Below are 15,857 nucleotides of genomic sequence, written 5' to 3' on the forward strand. Positions count from 1 at the left end.
ACTTGAAGTTCTAGCTCCCACTTTCGGAAAAATACCCAGAAGATCTCAAATTCCATTCCCTTCTATGCAAGTTTATGCAATAAACTCAAAAATATAATTTAAAAAACGTGGCTCTGAAAAGATCCATAAAGTTAACCAAATCTAAGACTCAACTTATAATTCCCTTATCAATATAACTGCCTTTTATCTACAATAACAGTTTAATAATTACCAGTTAAACTTCTTTTTCAAATTAAATCCATAGAATCCTATATTAGAACAGACTGTGTAATTTTATCCATACATATTAATAATAAAAAATTTAAGGTCATAACATTAAAGACACATCAGACCTTTTATTCTTTATCAGCTAATATGCTGTTGGTCTCTTGACTTTTAAAATCCAGCTATACAGCACAGCTGAAATATATATACTGTATATGTCTTTATTATGGCTTTGGGAGTAATTGAAAATGTAGTTAAACAAAATCCAAATCACACCTTGACAGAATCCTGAAGTACTTTCCATTCAGTTTTGCAGAACTGGTCAATAAAGGTTAACCCAAGCTTAATATAGTATACAAAACCCTCCACAACCTGGGCCCTCTCTACCCTTTCATCCTCATCTCTTACAACTCCCTCATATGTACTTTTGTCCTAACAACGTTAAACTGCTTGTAGTTCATTGAACATACCATGCTTTTTCTCACCCCATGCTGATCTAACTAGGACTCAAACTCCTAATCTCACCCTTCACTCATTTTTATATTCAATTCAGTCATTCCTTCCTTCTGATAGTTTTGCTAAGATGTCTTCCTTTTCCATTTACCCCAATCCATTCTGAGTTAAGTATCCTTAAGAGTTCTTCCAGAATGCCACACATTTATCGCTATCAATGTATTTACTTTACCACAATATAATCAGCTATTTGTATACCAATCTCCCTCACTAGGCAAAGACCTCCTTGGGATCATTATGTCTTAGCCATCTTTATACTCCCAAAACCCTATACAATAGCTAGAACACGAAGGTAGTTAATAAACACTTGCTAAATGCAGTTTCTTTCACTTGTCAAAAGGATAAGAAACACAAGAAACTAGCTTGGAATTCCCCAAACCCAAGTGCCTCATAGTTTGAGGCTTGAGGGAAATCATGAAATTTAATTCTAATTAATGTACATTTGGAGTGATCAATAATGTCTAATATGGTACAGAGGATTATGAGTAATATAAAAAGATTTATCCTCCTGAGAGAAGAATACCACACATAAATAAAAAAACAGACCTCCTATTTCCAGCCTGACAAAATGAACAGGTCAACAAATCCTTTCCAAGAAACAGTCAAAAAACAGCCATATCAGTGCTCTGGAATTCAATCAAAGGCATTCAACAAACTGTTTATTCACAAAAGCTGCTGAATTCTTCATAAGAACATGAACAACACTGAATAAGAAAACTCTGGATAGGAACATGCTCCAGAAACTGGTAACATCGCACTTGACTGTAAAAATCTGTGAGCTTTCCCCCCAAGTCCAGGAACACTCATCCTCTCAATGAAGAGTCTTACCCACAAAATAAGGCAAAAATAAATAAAAGAATGCATCAACATTCAGACTGGAAATGAAGAAGTAGAAATGTTTTATTCACAGGCATGATTACCTATGTAAAAACAATATATAAAAGTTGATTGCATTTTTATATGCCAGCAATGTACAATCTAAAAATCAAACTATGGAAACTACATTCTCATTAGAATAAAAAATGATCAAATTCTTAGGAATAAATTTAATAGAAATACAAGACTTATATATTGAAAATTTTAAAAGTGTTAAAAGTAAAGACTTAAATGGACAAACATGTTTATGAATTGGAAGCCCCAATTTAAAGTTAGCAATTCTTCCCATGTTGATCTATAGATTCAATGAAAATTCTATCAAGTCCCAGAAAATTTTGTAGAAACTGACAAACTGATCCTAAATTTTCTATGTAAACAGAAAGGATCTAGAATCACTTCTGAAAAAGTTAGGGGATTTAACACTACCCATTTTGAAACTTACTATATAACACTATAGGTTATCTAAACAGCATGGTACTGAAGTACAGGGATATAGACAAACATAATTAACACTCTAGAAATAAATTCAAGTTACAGGCAACTGATTTTTTTTTTTTTTTAACAAAGGCGCCAATACAATCCAAGGAGGGAAAGAAAAGCCTTTTTAACAAATGGTCCTAGGACAAACTGGCACCCATTTGGCATAAAAATAAAAGAGAAATTTAATTCATTATGAATCCTAAATCTAAATGAAGGAGCTAAAAGAAAACCCAGAAGAAATCTTTGTGACCCTGAATTATGCCAAAAGTTTTGAAACACAAAGTCAAAAATATTTATTATTGTTGTTGTTCAGTTGCTTAGTTGTGTCTGTCTCTTTGAGACCTCATGGACTACAGCACATCAGACTTCCCTGTCCTTCACTATCTACTGGAGTTTGCAAATTCATGTTCACTAAGTTGATGATGCCATCCAACCATCTCAAATATCAAAATATTGATATATTGATAAAAGCCATAAAAGCAACAAATGATATACTTCATTAAGAACTCTGCACTTCAAAGACACCAGTAAGAAAAAGCCACAAACTGACAGAAAGTCTCTGTAAATCTGTAACAAAAGACCTTTATCCAGAATATAGAAACTTTTACACCTCAATAAGTAAAAAAAAAAAAAAAAAGGCTAAAAAATAAGCAGAAGATTCAAACAGATGTTCCACCAAAGGCTTATAAACGGGTAATAAGCATATTTAAAGGGCTTTCCCAATGGCTCAGCAGGTAAAGAAACTGCCTGCAATGCAGGAGACACAGGAAATGCAGGTTCGATCCCTAGGTCAGGAAGATCCCCTGGAGAAGAAAACAGCAACCCACTCCAGTATTCTTGCCTGAAATATCCCACGGACAGAGGAGGCTGGCAGGCTACAATCCAAAGGGTCAGAAAGAGTCAGACACAGCTGAGTGACTAGCACACACGCATATGAAAAACTCAACACCATCTGCATTCGGGAAATGAGAGTTAAAACCGGGAGTCTCTACTGACTGGCAGCAGCAGCTACTCAGTGGAAGGGCTGTAATAAAAAAGACAGATGATACCAAGAGCTGAGGAGAATGCGGAGAAACTGGAACCCTCGTACATTTGTTATGGAAATGTAACTGGCCACTTTCGAAAACAAAATTTGGCAGTTTCCGAAAAGATTAAAAATAAATTCTAGGGACTTCCCTGGTGATCCAGTGGTTAAGAATCTGTCTACCAACGCAGGAGACACGGGTTTGATTCCTGCTCCTGGAAGATTCCCAGGAGCATGCCCAGGGTCAGCTAAGCCATTGCTCCCTGACAAGAGAAACCACCACAATGAGAAGCCAGCATACCACAATTAGAGAGTAGCCCCCACTCACTGCAACTAGAGAAAGCCTTCACCCAGCAATGAATACCCAGAGCAACCAAAAATAATAAATTTTACACAAAAATTTAAAAAAAAATATTCTGAACTGTTGTTAGAACACTTCTGTAGAGTTTTCTTCACATCAACCAATTCAACCAATTCACCAACTTCAAAGTTCTAAAATTGAATTCAATCCTGACAGTAACTACCCAGAAGCAGTGCAGACTCCACAGTCTAAGGGCTCAGTCCAGGCGGTGCTCCCACTTTGGACACCAGTATAATTCCCAGGTTGCCACCTATACTTCTGACCAACCACCTGAAAGTCGGGGGTTCCATGACTCTCCTTGCTGCTGCTGCTGCTAAGTCGCTTCAGTCGTGTCTGACGCTGTGCGACCCCAGAGACCGCAGCCCACCAGGCTCCCCCGTCCCTGGGATTCTCCAGGCAAGAACACTGGAGTGGGTTGCCATTTCCTTCTCCAATGCATGAAAGTGAAAAGTGAAAGTGAAGTCGCTCAGTCGTGTCCGACTCTTAGCGGCCCCATGGACTGCAGTCCACCAGGCTCCTCCCTCCATGGGATTTTCCAAGCAAAAGTACTGCAGTGGGGTGCCATTGCCCTCTCCATGACTCTCCTTAGGTTTGATAATTTGCTAAAATGGCTCACAAAACTCAAGAAAACAATTTACTACTCCTGCTTTATTATAAAGGATACAACTCTGTACCATGCAACCTTTGCACAGGCTGCTCCTAAGTATGGGGAAAGAGGCACAGAGCTTCTCCCCTCGGGGAAAGCCACTCTTTCAGCATCTGTATTCATCAATTGAGATGCTCTCAAAATTGCATTGTTTAAAAGTTTTTATAGAAGTCCAGTCTCCCTTCCTTCTTCCCAGAAGTTAGTGGGTAAGGCTGAAAATTTCAACGGTCTCATCACATGGTCTTTCTGGTGACCTGTCCCTTCTGAGGATCTAAGGATCCCTTCTAAACCACCACATTAGCATAAACTTAGGTGTGATCAAAAGGGGCTCATTAAGAATAACAAAAAAATGGGTCTCCAGTTCAAGATGGCACAATAGAAGGACACGTGTGCATCTCCTCTTGCAAGAGCACCAAAATCACAACTAGCTGTTGAACAACCATCGACAGAACAACCATCGCTCAAACCCACCAAAAAAGATACCCCATATCCAAAGACAAAAAAGAAGCCAAAGAGAGACGGGAGGAGAGGCACAATCATCATAAAATCAAATCCCATACCCGCCAGAAAGGTGACCCACAAAACTGGAGAACAAAAATACCACAGAAATTCTCCCACTGTTGTGAAGATTCTGAACTCCATGTCAGCCTTCCCAGCCTGGGGAATCTTATAAAAGGACTGGGAATCCCCAGGAAATCTGACCTTGAAAGCCAGTGGGATTTGATTATAGGAGTTCCACAGGACTGAGGGAAACAGAGACTCCAGTCTTGGAGGGCACAAACAAAATCTTGTGCACACCAAGACCCAGAGGAATGACCCCACAGGGGACTAAACCAAACCTACCTGCTAGTGTTGGAGGGTCTCCTGTGGAGGCATGGGTCGGCAGGGGCTCACCACAGGGACATGGCACTGGTAGCAGCAGTCTGGGAAGGTCCCCCTTGGCATAAACCCTTTTGGATGTCGCCATTAACCCTACTATAGAGCCCACAGATCCCAGGGTTGGGTCACCTCAAGCCCAACAACTACCAAGGAGGGAGCACAACTCCAACCATCAGCAGATAATTTGGATTATAGATTACTGAGCAAGGCCCTGCCCACTAGAGCAAGACCCAGTTTTTCAACCACCAGTCCCTCCCATGAGGAAGCTTACACAAGCCTCTTAGCCTCCTCAATCAGAGGGCAGACAAAAGAAGGAAGAACTACAATCCCACAAAGGCTAAAACAAAACCACATTACATAAAGTTAATCAGGATAAAAAGCAGAAAGTTATGTCCCAGATGAAGGGACAAGATAAAATCCCAGAAAAACAACTAAATCAAGTGGAGACAGGCAAACTTCCAGAAAAAAATTCAGAATAATGATAGAGACAATGACCCAGTATCTTGAGAAAACAATGGAGAAGATGCTAGAATTGTTTACCAAAGACCTGCAAGAACTAAAGAACAAACAAACAGAGATGAGTAATACTCTAGAAGGAATCAATAGCAGAACAGGTAAATGACCTGTAGGACAAAATGGTAGAAATCACTTCTGCAGAACAGAATATAGAAAAAAGAATGAAAAGAAATTAAGACAGTCTAAGAGACCTCTGGGACAACATTAAATGCACCACAGGGGTCCCAGAAGGAGAACAGAGACAGAAAGAACCTAAGAAAATATTTGAAGAGAGAATAGCTGAAAAATTCCCTAACATGGAAAAAGAAATAGTCAACTAAGTCCAGGAAGCACAGAAGAGTCCCAGGCAGGATAAATGCAAGGAAGAACACACCAAGACAGATAATAATCAAACTGACAAAAATTAAAGACAAAGATAAAATATTACAAGCAACAATGGAAAAACAACAAATGGAAACTCCCATCAGGCTATCAGCTGATTTCTCAACAGAAACTCTACAAGCCAGAAGGGAATGGCATGATATATTTAAAGTGATGAAAGGAAAGAACCTACAACCACAAACACTTTACCCAGAAAGACTCTCATTCACATTTGATGAAGAAATCAAAAGCTTTCCAGACAAGCAGAAGCTTAGAGAATTCAGTGCTACCAAACCAGCTTTACAACAAATGCAAAAGGAACATTTCTAAGCAGAAAACAGAAGACAAGGAAAAGACCTACAGAAAGTAAACTTAAGACAATTAAGCAAATGGTAATAGGATCATACATACTGATAATCACTTTAAATGCTGCTGCTAAGTCACTTCAGTCGTGTCCGACGCTGTGCAACCCCATAGACAGCAGCCCATCAGGCTCCCCCGTCCCTGTGATTCTCCAGGCAAGAACACTGGAGTGGGTTGCCATTTCCTTCTCCAATGCAGGAAAGGGAAAAGTGAAAGTGAAGTCACTCAGTCGTGTCCAACTCTTCATGACCCCATGGACTACAGCCCACCAGGCTCCTCCGTCCATGGGATTTTCCAAGCAAGAGTACTGGAGTGGGTTTCCATTGCCTTCTCAGCACCTTAAATGTAAATGGATTAAATGCACCAACCAAAAGACACAGACTGGCTGGGCAGATGAAAACATGTGCATGTATGCACTTTTACTTACCACATCAGTCTGCTTGACACCCCAAATTCTATGTAATTATTTTATACTGTTAGGTTAATCATGCTCCCATTATGGCTTGCAATTTTAATTACCTTTTATTTTTTGTCAGGCTCTTGATTATGAAAGTTGATAAACATCTTTCACTATTATGACTGTGTTAACTAATACTAACAATACCACTGTATCATGATTGGTCAATAGAAAAATAATAGAACTCTATATCACCAAAATTATCATTTAATAGAAAAACCTGTAATCACTTTCTAAAATCCAGATGCCTATGAGAATTATTTTGGAATTTTTTGAAAAATACAAATGCTGAGGAATTGCTTTTTCACCAAAGCTTCAGATAGATATGTGTCTAATGAGCAACCATGTTTAAAAACAACTTGACTATATGATGATCTTTTACTTTTATCTAGTTTGTTTCACTTTTTCTATTTCATATTCAGTGCTTCCATTTCATTTAGTTTGTTTTCCAATTTCTCCATCTTTTTTTTAATGTTCTTTCTCAAGCCTTTATTAAGTATAATAGAAAAGCTTTTGTATACATAAATATAAATAATAAGTATAACATATATTTTAGAAAACTTATGAATTTTTGCCTAACTAAAAAGTTTATGACATTTTGATTCCATTTGTTTGATTCAGTATGAATAATAGAATGCTAGATTTCTAATTTTTAAAAAATTGATATGCAACAAGCAACAAACTTTGTGGATGACAACAAACCATGGAAAATCCTTAAAGAGATGGAATTACCAGACTACCTTACCTGCATCCTGAGAAACCTGCATGTACATCAAGAAGCAACTGATAGTACCAGACATGGAACAATGGACTGGTTCAAAACTGGGAAAGGAGTATGTCAAGGTTGTATACTGTCACCATGCTTATTTAGCTTTTATGCAGAATACATCATGCAAAATGCCAGACTGGATGAAGCTTAAGCTGAAATCAAGACTACCAAGAGAAATACCAACAACCTCAGATACAAAGATGATAGCACCCTTATGGCATAAAATGAAGAACTGAAGAGCCTCTTGATGAAGGTAAAAGGAGTGAAAAAGATGACTTAAAACACCACATTCAAAAAACTAAGATCATGGTCCCATCACTTTGTGGCAAACAGATGGGGGAAAGGTGGAAACAGTGACAGAGTTTATTTTCTTGGGATCCAAAATCAACGTGGATGGTGAATGCAGCCAAGAAATCAAAAGATGCTTGTTCCCTGGAAGAAAAGCTATGACAAACCTAGACAGTGTATTAAAAAACAGAGACATCACTTTGCTGACAAAGGTCCATATAGTCAAAGCTACGGTTTTTCCAGCAGTCATGTATGGATGTGAGAAGTGGACCATAAAAAAGGCTGAACGCCAAAGAACTAATGCTTTCAAACTGTGGTGTTAGAGAAGACTCTTCAGAGTTCCTTGGACTGCAAGGAGATCAAACCAGTCTATCCTAAAGGAAAATCAATCCTGAATATTCATTGGAAGGACTGATGCCGAAGTTGAAGCTCCAATACTTTAGCTACCTAATGCAAAGAGCCAATTCCCTGGAAAAGATCCTGATGCTGGCAAAGATTGAGGGCAAGAAGAGAAAGGAGTAACAGAGGATGAGATGGTTGGATGGCATAACTGACTCAATGGACATGAGTTTGAGCAAATGCAGGGAGACAGTGAAGGACAAGAAAGCCTAGCATGCTGCAATTCATGGAATTGGAAAGAGTTGGACATGACTTAGTGACTGAACAACAAAGCAACAAAGGTTTACTGTACAGCACAGGGGACTATAGTCAATATCTTATAATAACCTATAAAGGAAAATAATTTCAAAAATAATATGTGTGTGTGTAACTGAATCACCTGGCTGTTCACCTGAAACATTGTAAGTCAACTATACTTCAATAAAATATATATATATATATTTTTTTTTAAAGAGTAACAAAAGAATATCACTCAGGAAATTCCAAAGGTTTTAGGAGCTCTGTGTCAGCAATTAGGGACAAAGACCAAATATACCCTATAGGCGTACCATATGTCTCAGCAATTCCACTTCAAGGACTCTACCCAAGAGAAATGAAAACGTGTTCACCCAAACATTTAGGCAAACCTTCATGAAAGCATTATTCCCAATAGTTGAAAAATGAAAACAATCCAAAACATCCATCAACTGATGAATGAATGTGAACATTTATATGAAAGCAATAAAAAAGAACAAAATACTGATACATGCTACACAGATGAACTTCAAAAATATTAAGTGAAAGAAGTCAGATACAAAAGACATTTATGTATGTATTTTTTATTCCATTTACATGAAATGTGCAGAAAAGACCAATGTATAGAGAAAGCAGGTAACTGGTTTGTGGGAGTAGGTTAGGCGGTGGATTGACTGCAAACAAGCCTGAGAGAAATGGGTAGGGGGAATTTAATAAAAACGTGATGATGGTTGTACAACTCTACAAATGTACTAAAAAACATTGAATTGTATGCTTACAATTGGGTAGAGAAGTTATGTCTTTTGAACTTTAGAAAATGTGATGACTGGACTTCTGTAATCAAGCCTAAGTTCAATTAGCCAAGCAAAAAAGAAAGAATCCAGGTTCTTAATGATGTCACTGAGCCACTGATTTGACAATCCTAGAATCACCTGTCTGCAAACTTCTTATACGTGAGTTAATAAAATCTCCTAAAGTTAATAATAAAAGGATAAGAAAGTTCTAAGGGATATAAGAATATGTTCATTTCATTATAGAAAATTTGGAATTACCATCTGTAAAGAAATGTATCAAGGAAAAGGCAGGACTTCTGGTGGATCTTGAAGGATAAGAGATGATGATGAGGGTGGAGGAGTGGGGAGAACAGGCAGAAAAGAAAAGTATTTAGAAGAGTCTGTAACAGTGGAATGAATAAAAGTTAACATTTAACAAGTGCCCACTGTAACTGAGTCAGGCATTATAACATGTATCTTTTCATCCATGTGACTTTTGCAGATAAAAAAAAAAGTTATCATTTCACACATGAAGACATTCCTCAATGAATGTCTTAAAATAACTTCTTTTTGGACCTTTTGCTGCTGCTGCTAGTCACTTCAGTCGTGTCCGACGCTGTGCGATCCCATAGACGGCAGCCCACCAGGCTCCCCGTCCCTGGGATTCTCCAAGCAAGAACACTGGAGTGGGTTGCCATTTCCTTCTCCAATGCAGGAAAGTGAAAAGTGAAAGTGAAGTCACTCAGTCGTGTCCGACTCTTCTCGACCCCATGGACTGCAGCCCACCAGGCTCTTCTGTCCATGGGATTTTCCAGGCATGAACACTGGAGTGGGTTGCCATTGCCTTCTCCTTGGACCTTTTGAGGACCCTAAAATAACTTTTCCAAAAAGCCAAGCAGGTAGTATAAGTGGTAGAGCCAAGATTTTAATTTTCAATCTCAGGATTTTGGCCCCAAAGCATATACTTCTTCCTCTCTGATATGATGCTAACCAAAGACTTATCCCCATTTGCAACTTCAGATCTTTGCAGAGATCATCTTTGCACTGATGAGTTTACATTTACAGAGCTACACTGTTTCTTGACTAGCAACTTCCATTTAAACAATAAAGGAAATGTGATATGCATTCCCTCCTTGGGTTCCAAAAACCCTTCTTTGGTTTAGCTCCCTATTCTCTCACTCCACCTTCTCATTACATGCTGATGTTCACCAGCCCCTGTCTACACCCAGGATCTTAACTACTACCATGGCTGACAACTTCTGACCCTATCTCTCCAATTCAGAGAAACCCCTGTTTTCCTTGTCTGATTAACTCCCTCCAGGCCACACTGAATATTTCTTTGTACACTCTCAGATTACTCTTACATAATTCAAATAAGGCATTCCTCAATCCTACTGTATCATGTCTGCAGTTCTAGGTCAGTTGTCCTCCCTACTTGGCCCCAGTGAGAGAAGTTGCTCAGTCATGTCCAACTCTTTGTGACCCCATGGACTATACAGGCTCCTTCATCCATGGAATTTTCCAGGCAAAGATACTGGCGTGGGTTGCCATTTGAACACACCCTTATTTATTTACTGTATTTATATTGCAAATAATTATCCATTTCTCCCATCAAAGCTGCTTGAGACTATGTCTTATTCAGAATCTGGTACTCTGGTATCTGGCACAGTGAAAGACACATAATGAGTACTCAAGTATTGACTAAACCAATGAACAGAAGAAATAAGATTTGCTTTAAATTGCAAGGATAAAATTTCTTAAAGAAATCTTTGGGAATTTATTTTTTCAAATGAGAAAATAGGCCAAGAAAGGTTAAGTGACTTAGTCAAGCTGTGGTCGCCTGAGTCATAATTCTCTTCCCACAAAAATCAGGGTGCCTATCAATTCATGCTTATTGACCTATCCTTCTCAATGAACCTCTAGAAGTAATATTAAAATGTTATCTAAAGAAGAACCATTTCAACTTCATCCATTCCAGCTCTGGCTGGCTATATCAGTTGTAAAGAACTCTGATATTAATTATTATTTACCAGTTTTTTCTGTCTAGAATAGACTAATCTTTAATTGAACCAGTCTTTTCACATGTTCTTCACATGCAATTCAATATATATTTATTTTGCATCTCTATGTGGAAAACATAAAAGCTATGATTTGCCAGCACTAAAAAAAAAAAAAAAAACAAACAACGTTTAATTATATCATATGTAATCTCAGTTTGCCTCCCTTAATGTGATTCAGTTGAGAAAAACAGACTGAACGTGAACACTAGAGACAGGCACTGCAACTTCATTGGGAAAATCCCTGTAGCCCAAAGCTAACATTGCCAGTGGTTGCTATGCTCGACCGCAACTGTGTTACTGGGCAACAACTCAAAAGCTAAGACAGCCAGCTCACTAAGAAGCAACTGAATCAAACCAAGATTTAGAAAGGGACTCTGAGACTCAACTTTTTAATACCTTTACCTAAAATGACTCTCTGTCATAAGCATCAGATATAAGATTTACAGCAAAACTATTAAAATACCTAGAATTTATTTGAAGACCTATCTTAAGAGTGATAAATGCTTTCCAAAAGAGAATAACTAGGTTTAGGTTCCTCCTAACTCCATGAATTTTAACCTAAAAGTGATTTGAAGTTACAATATACAGAAAACAAATAACTGGACACTTCATGGCTTTAATTTTTTTCTGGATTATAGCTCCATTAAACTTAAAAAAAAAAAAAAAAATAGTGCTAGACTACAGAGTCTGTGATCTTTCCAGGACCCAGAGAGGCAGTCATGATAGAAAAATATAAAACTTAAGAAAACTGTTAATTTATGAGAGCCAAATGAAAATACTAACATAATTTCATAAATTAAGTCTTTCCTAGGTAAAAAGTAAAGTGGAAAGGGGCAAAATGAGGAAACAGAAAGAGAAGAATGGAAGAAGGCAGGAAGGAGGAAAGGAAAGAAAGGGAGTGGGGGAATTATTTTTTTTAAACCCAGATTTTACTAAAGAAGAACTAGGAAACTGACCAAACTCCCAAGACCGCTAGGGAAATAGCGCCAGCATTCCTGAGGGAGTCCTTACAGCTAATACTGTCATGGGAAAAACTCAACTATTCATACTTTCTAGGAACAGAAACTTTACTTCCAATTCCAGTTGAATCCCCTCTTTTTAATCCCCTTTCTTATGGCTGATAGTTGCCCTTTCTCCCTCAGTTACTCTCAAAAGATTTTCGTTTACTTGCACAACACTACAGAAGGAGTACAAATAAACATTCCTCATCTCTAATTTATTCAGCAACTCTTATTTGGAAAAGACTAAGGATACAGTTTACTGAAATCTGATGTTCTGCCTCTAAAAAGCTTATCATCTATAGTTAGGAAGGTAAGAGATACATAGAAATGTTGTAACAATACAATATAAAGTTTCAAGTGAGCAGGACTGATAAACACATTCTGCAGGACTTCAGAGGTGGAGGGCAGTATATGTTACCACAAAATCTGCCCCTTTGGTATACTGACGGAGTTAAAGGCACCTGAGAAATAGCAGGTGCAAGAGGAGCACTCAGACCGTCCTTTTTCTTCCAGAAGGCAGGAGATAAAACTCCCATGTGAAAGGTGCCCTCCCTATACCAGGAGGAAGGAAGACATTCTTATCACCAGAGACAGTGAATGAATCAAAGCCAAGAAATTTGTACCAACTTATTAAACTAACCGTTATCTTCCTGGTCATTTTTCCAATTTGCTCCTCTTAGCCCAAAATTCTTTGCTTTGTTAATTTTTCACAAATTAGTTTGTCTAAAAGATACAGACCATCTCTAACTTAGGACCTTTTTGACTTCACAACAGTGCAAAAGCAATTCACTGGTTCAGGCGGTAAACAGTCCACCTGCAATGCAGACCTGAGTTCAACCCCTGGGTTGGGAAGATCCCCTGGAGAAATAAATGGCCACCCACTCCAGTACTGTTGCCTGGAGAATTCCATGGACAGAGGAGCCTGGAGGGTTACAGTCCATGGGGTCACAGTTGGACACAACTGAACCACTAACACTTTCACCTTTCACTTTCACACACAATTCACATTCAGTAGAAACCGCACTTTGAATTTTTAACTTTGATCTTTTGCCAGCCTGTGACATGCAGTACAGCCCTCTCTCTCATGATTCTGGGCATCTGTAGCTCCCAGCAATCAAGAAGGTAAACAACTGATACACTTCCAACCATTCTGGACCCATACAACCATTCTATCTTTAACTTTCAGTACTGTATTCAATAAGTTACATGACATAATCAACACTTTATTATAAAACAGGCTGCATGTTAGATGATTTTGCCCAACCTTGTGGGCTGATATAAGTGCTCTGAGCATGTTTAAGGTAGGGTAGAATAAGGTATGATGTAATTGGGTAGGTTAGGTATATCAAACCCATCAGCTTATGATAGGGGAGGTAACACCACTGTAAGTCAAGGAAGATTTGTAGGAGGAGCTAAGATGGTGGAGGAATAGGACGGGGAGACCACTTTCTCCCCTACAAATTCATAGAAAGAACATCTGAACACTGAGCAAACTGCACAAAACAACTTCTGATCGCTAGCAGAGGACATCAGGTACCCAGAAAAGGAAGATTTGTAAAAGCTTCCTGCTCTGGTCACTTTTTCCAGTCTTCATTCTCCGTGTACATGAAAAAAAATTTTTGTTTAACTTGTATGCTGCTCTACTGTTAATCTATATCAATTTAATTACTAGGCCCGGCCAGAGACCCTAACAGGGTAGAGAATTTTTCCTCCCTACAGAGTTGAACTTTATAGAGAGCGTACTATTTAGATTTTAGGAAAGGAAAGAAATCAGATCAGGTAGGGAGAAAGACATGAAGACTGGTAAGGAAAGGAGAAAGCATACAGTAGGTTTAGAGGATGGTCTGGTCAGAGGATAGCTTTTCTATAAAGAACATAAGCTTGAAAAGGCAGTGTGTGATGAAATTCTGAAGAGTTCAGATAACGAACGTGAACTTCAGTCAATAGGAAAGAGTACTTCTAAAAATTCTTACATAGATTAGACAACTTAAGAAAATTACTTGCTGAGCCTAATACATTATGTATGACAAAGTTAAAATAAAACTCATTTACTTTAGGCAGACAGCACCTAGAAAACACCACACAAAGAACTCTGGCCATTCACTAATCTGTTAAGATTTCATTCTTCTAGGCTTCTTAAATTATAACTTCCCATGACAAAATGCTGACTTCTGATTACTAAGGATTTTATCACACAACATGTTATGAGTCATTCTGGATTTTTCTCCTTTGCTTGTCTTGCCCAATTCTTGACAATTTTGTTAGTTCAACATCAGTATACAGGAAAGGAAAAAGGGAAAGGACTAAAACAAAGTCTACAGATTTTTTAAATAGTCAGGGCATGATGTAAATAACAAAACTTTAAGTTCCAATTCCCATCACTAATAGTCCGACTTCAAAGAAGTCATTCACTTTCACAGTGTCTCAGATGTCCTCACCTTTCTTCCATACTTGATGGGTTACTGCATTCAATATCACCCCAAAAGTGGTCTAAAAACTACCTACCAGCATAATTCATTTTATTGCACTTCATGGTATTGCACTTCACAAACAGTGCAATTTTTTTTTTTTTTACATATTATAGGCTTGTGGCAACTCTGCACTGTCAGACAATGGTCAACACTTTTTGGCAATTAAGCATTTTTTAAATTAAGATATGTATACTTTTAGACATAATGCACACTGCACCCTTAATAGACTACAGTATGGTGTAAACACAACTTTAATATGCACTGAAAAATAAAAACAAAAAATTTATGTGACTCGCTTTACTGCAGTGGTCTGGAACCAAATCCACAGTATCTCCCAGGTACACCTTACCTGCCAAACAAATTATATCTTTAAGGGTTCAATGAGTGGAGAAGAATGAGATTATTGGCTAAACCAAGGTTTAAAAACCACCTGTGGGCAGTTAGTGTTTCAATATCCCAATGCTGTTACCCTAAATTGGTATTACTCTACTACTTGATTAAATTTCTAAATATAACCACACTTCACCTGTTTAGAAAATACTCAAAGGGGAATATCTGACTTACTATGTCCCAAAAAACCAAAGGGTGTAACTCAAACTCATTTTTAACTCTCTGGAAAGTTCTACACAACTCTGAAATTTAAAGCAATCTAAACAAATTCTAAACAATTCTAAACAAAACGAGTTTGAAATCACGGCTCAATAGAAAAGGTGAGTATGAACTGCAACCACCTAAGACTGAACCCCTTAATTTAGAAAATTCTGAATCCAGATAATTGTAGGATACATACATTTAATTATATTCTAGTTGAGTATTAGACTTGTTTACAAGAGATGTTGCTTGGTAACAGAAGCAATGCTTTAACAACCTACTCAGTTTTAGATCTACTCAAGTATTTTATGCTCATAGTCCGAACACAGTACGAACTATATACTATATGTGAGAAACTATGAACAAGTTTCTGGTTATCCTAGACATCGTCAAGATTTTACTGAGACAGTTTCATCATTACAACTTTTGTGACCAAAGACTTTTAAAATACTTAGAAGGGGCATTTTAAAAGCCAAGTGCCCGTTTATTTTGGTCAAAATTTGGATATTAAGGGCATATCAAAAATGTCCATTAAAGCCCAGCATGCACTCAGATATTCTAACGTTATCTCTGCAATGACAGCCAACATCAC

General features: G+C 37.9%; 1 protein-coding gene across 7 annotated transcripts in view; it reads right to left on the bottom strand.

Annotated features, from left to right (window-relative positions):
* The window catches only part of CEP83 (centrosomal protein 83), a 140,822-nt gene that overhangs the window by 124,207 nt on the left and 758 nt on the right, over positions 1–15,857 (bottom strand). The gene's annotated exons all lie outside the window — the stretch shown is intronic.

This window comes from Odocoileus virginianus, chromosome 24 (genome assembly GCF_023699985.2).
Source record: "Odocoileus virginianus isolate 20LAN1187 ecotype Illinois chromosome 24, Ovbor_1.2, whole genome shotgun sequence".
In the NCBI taxonomy this organism is placed as follows: Eukaryota; Metazoa; Chordata; class Mammalia; order Artiodactyla; family Cervidae; genus Odocoileus; species Odocoileus virginianus.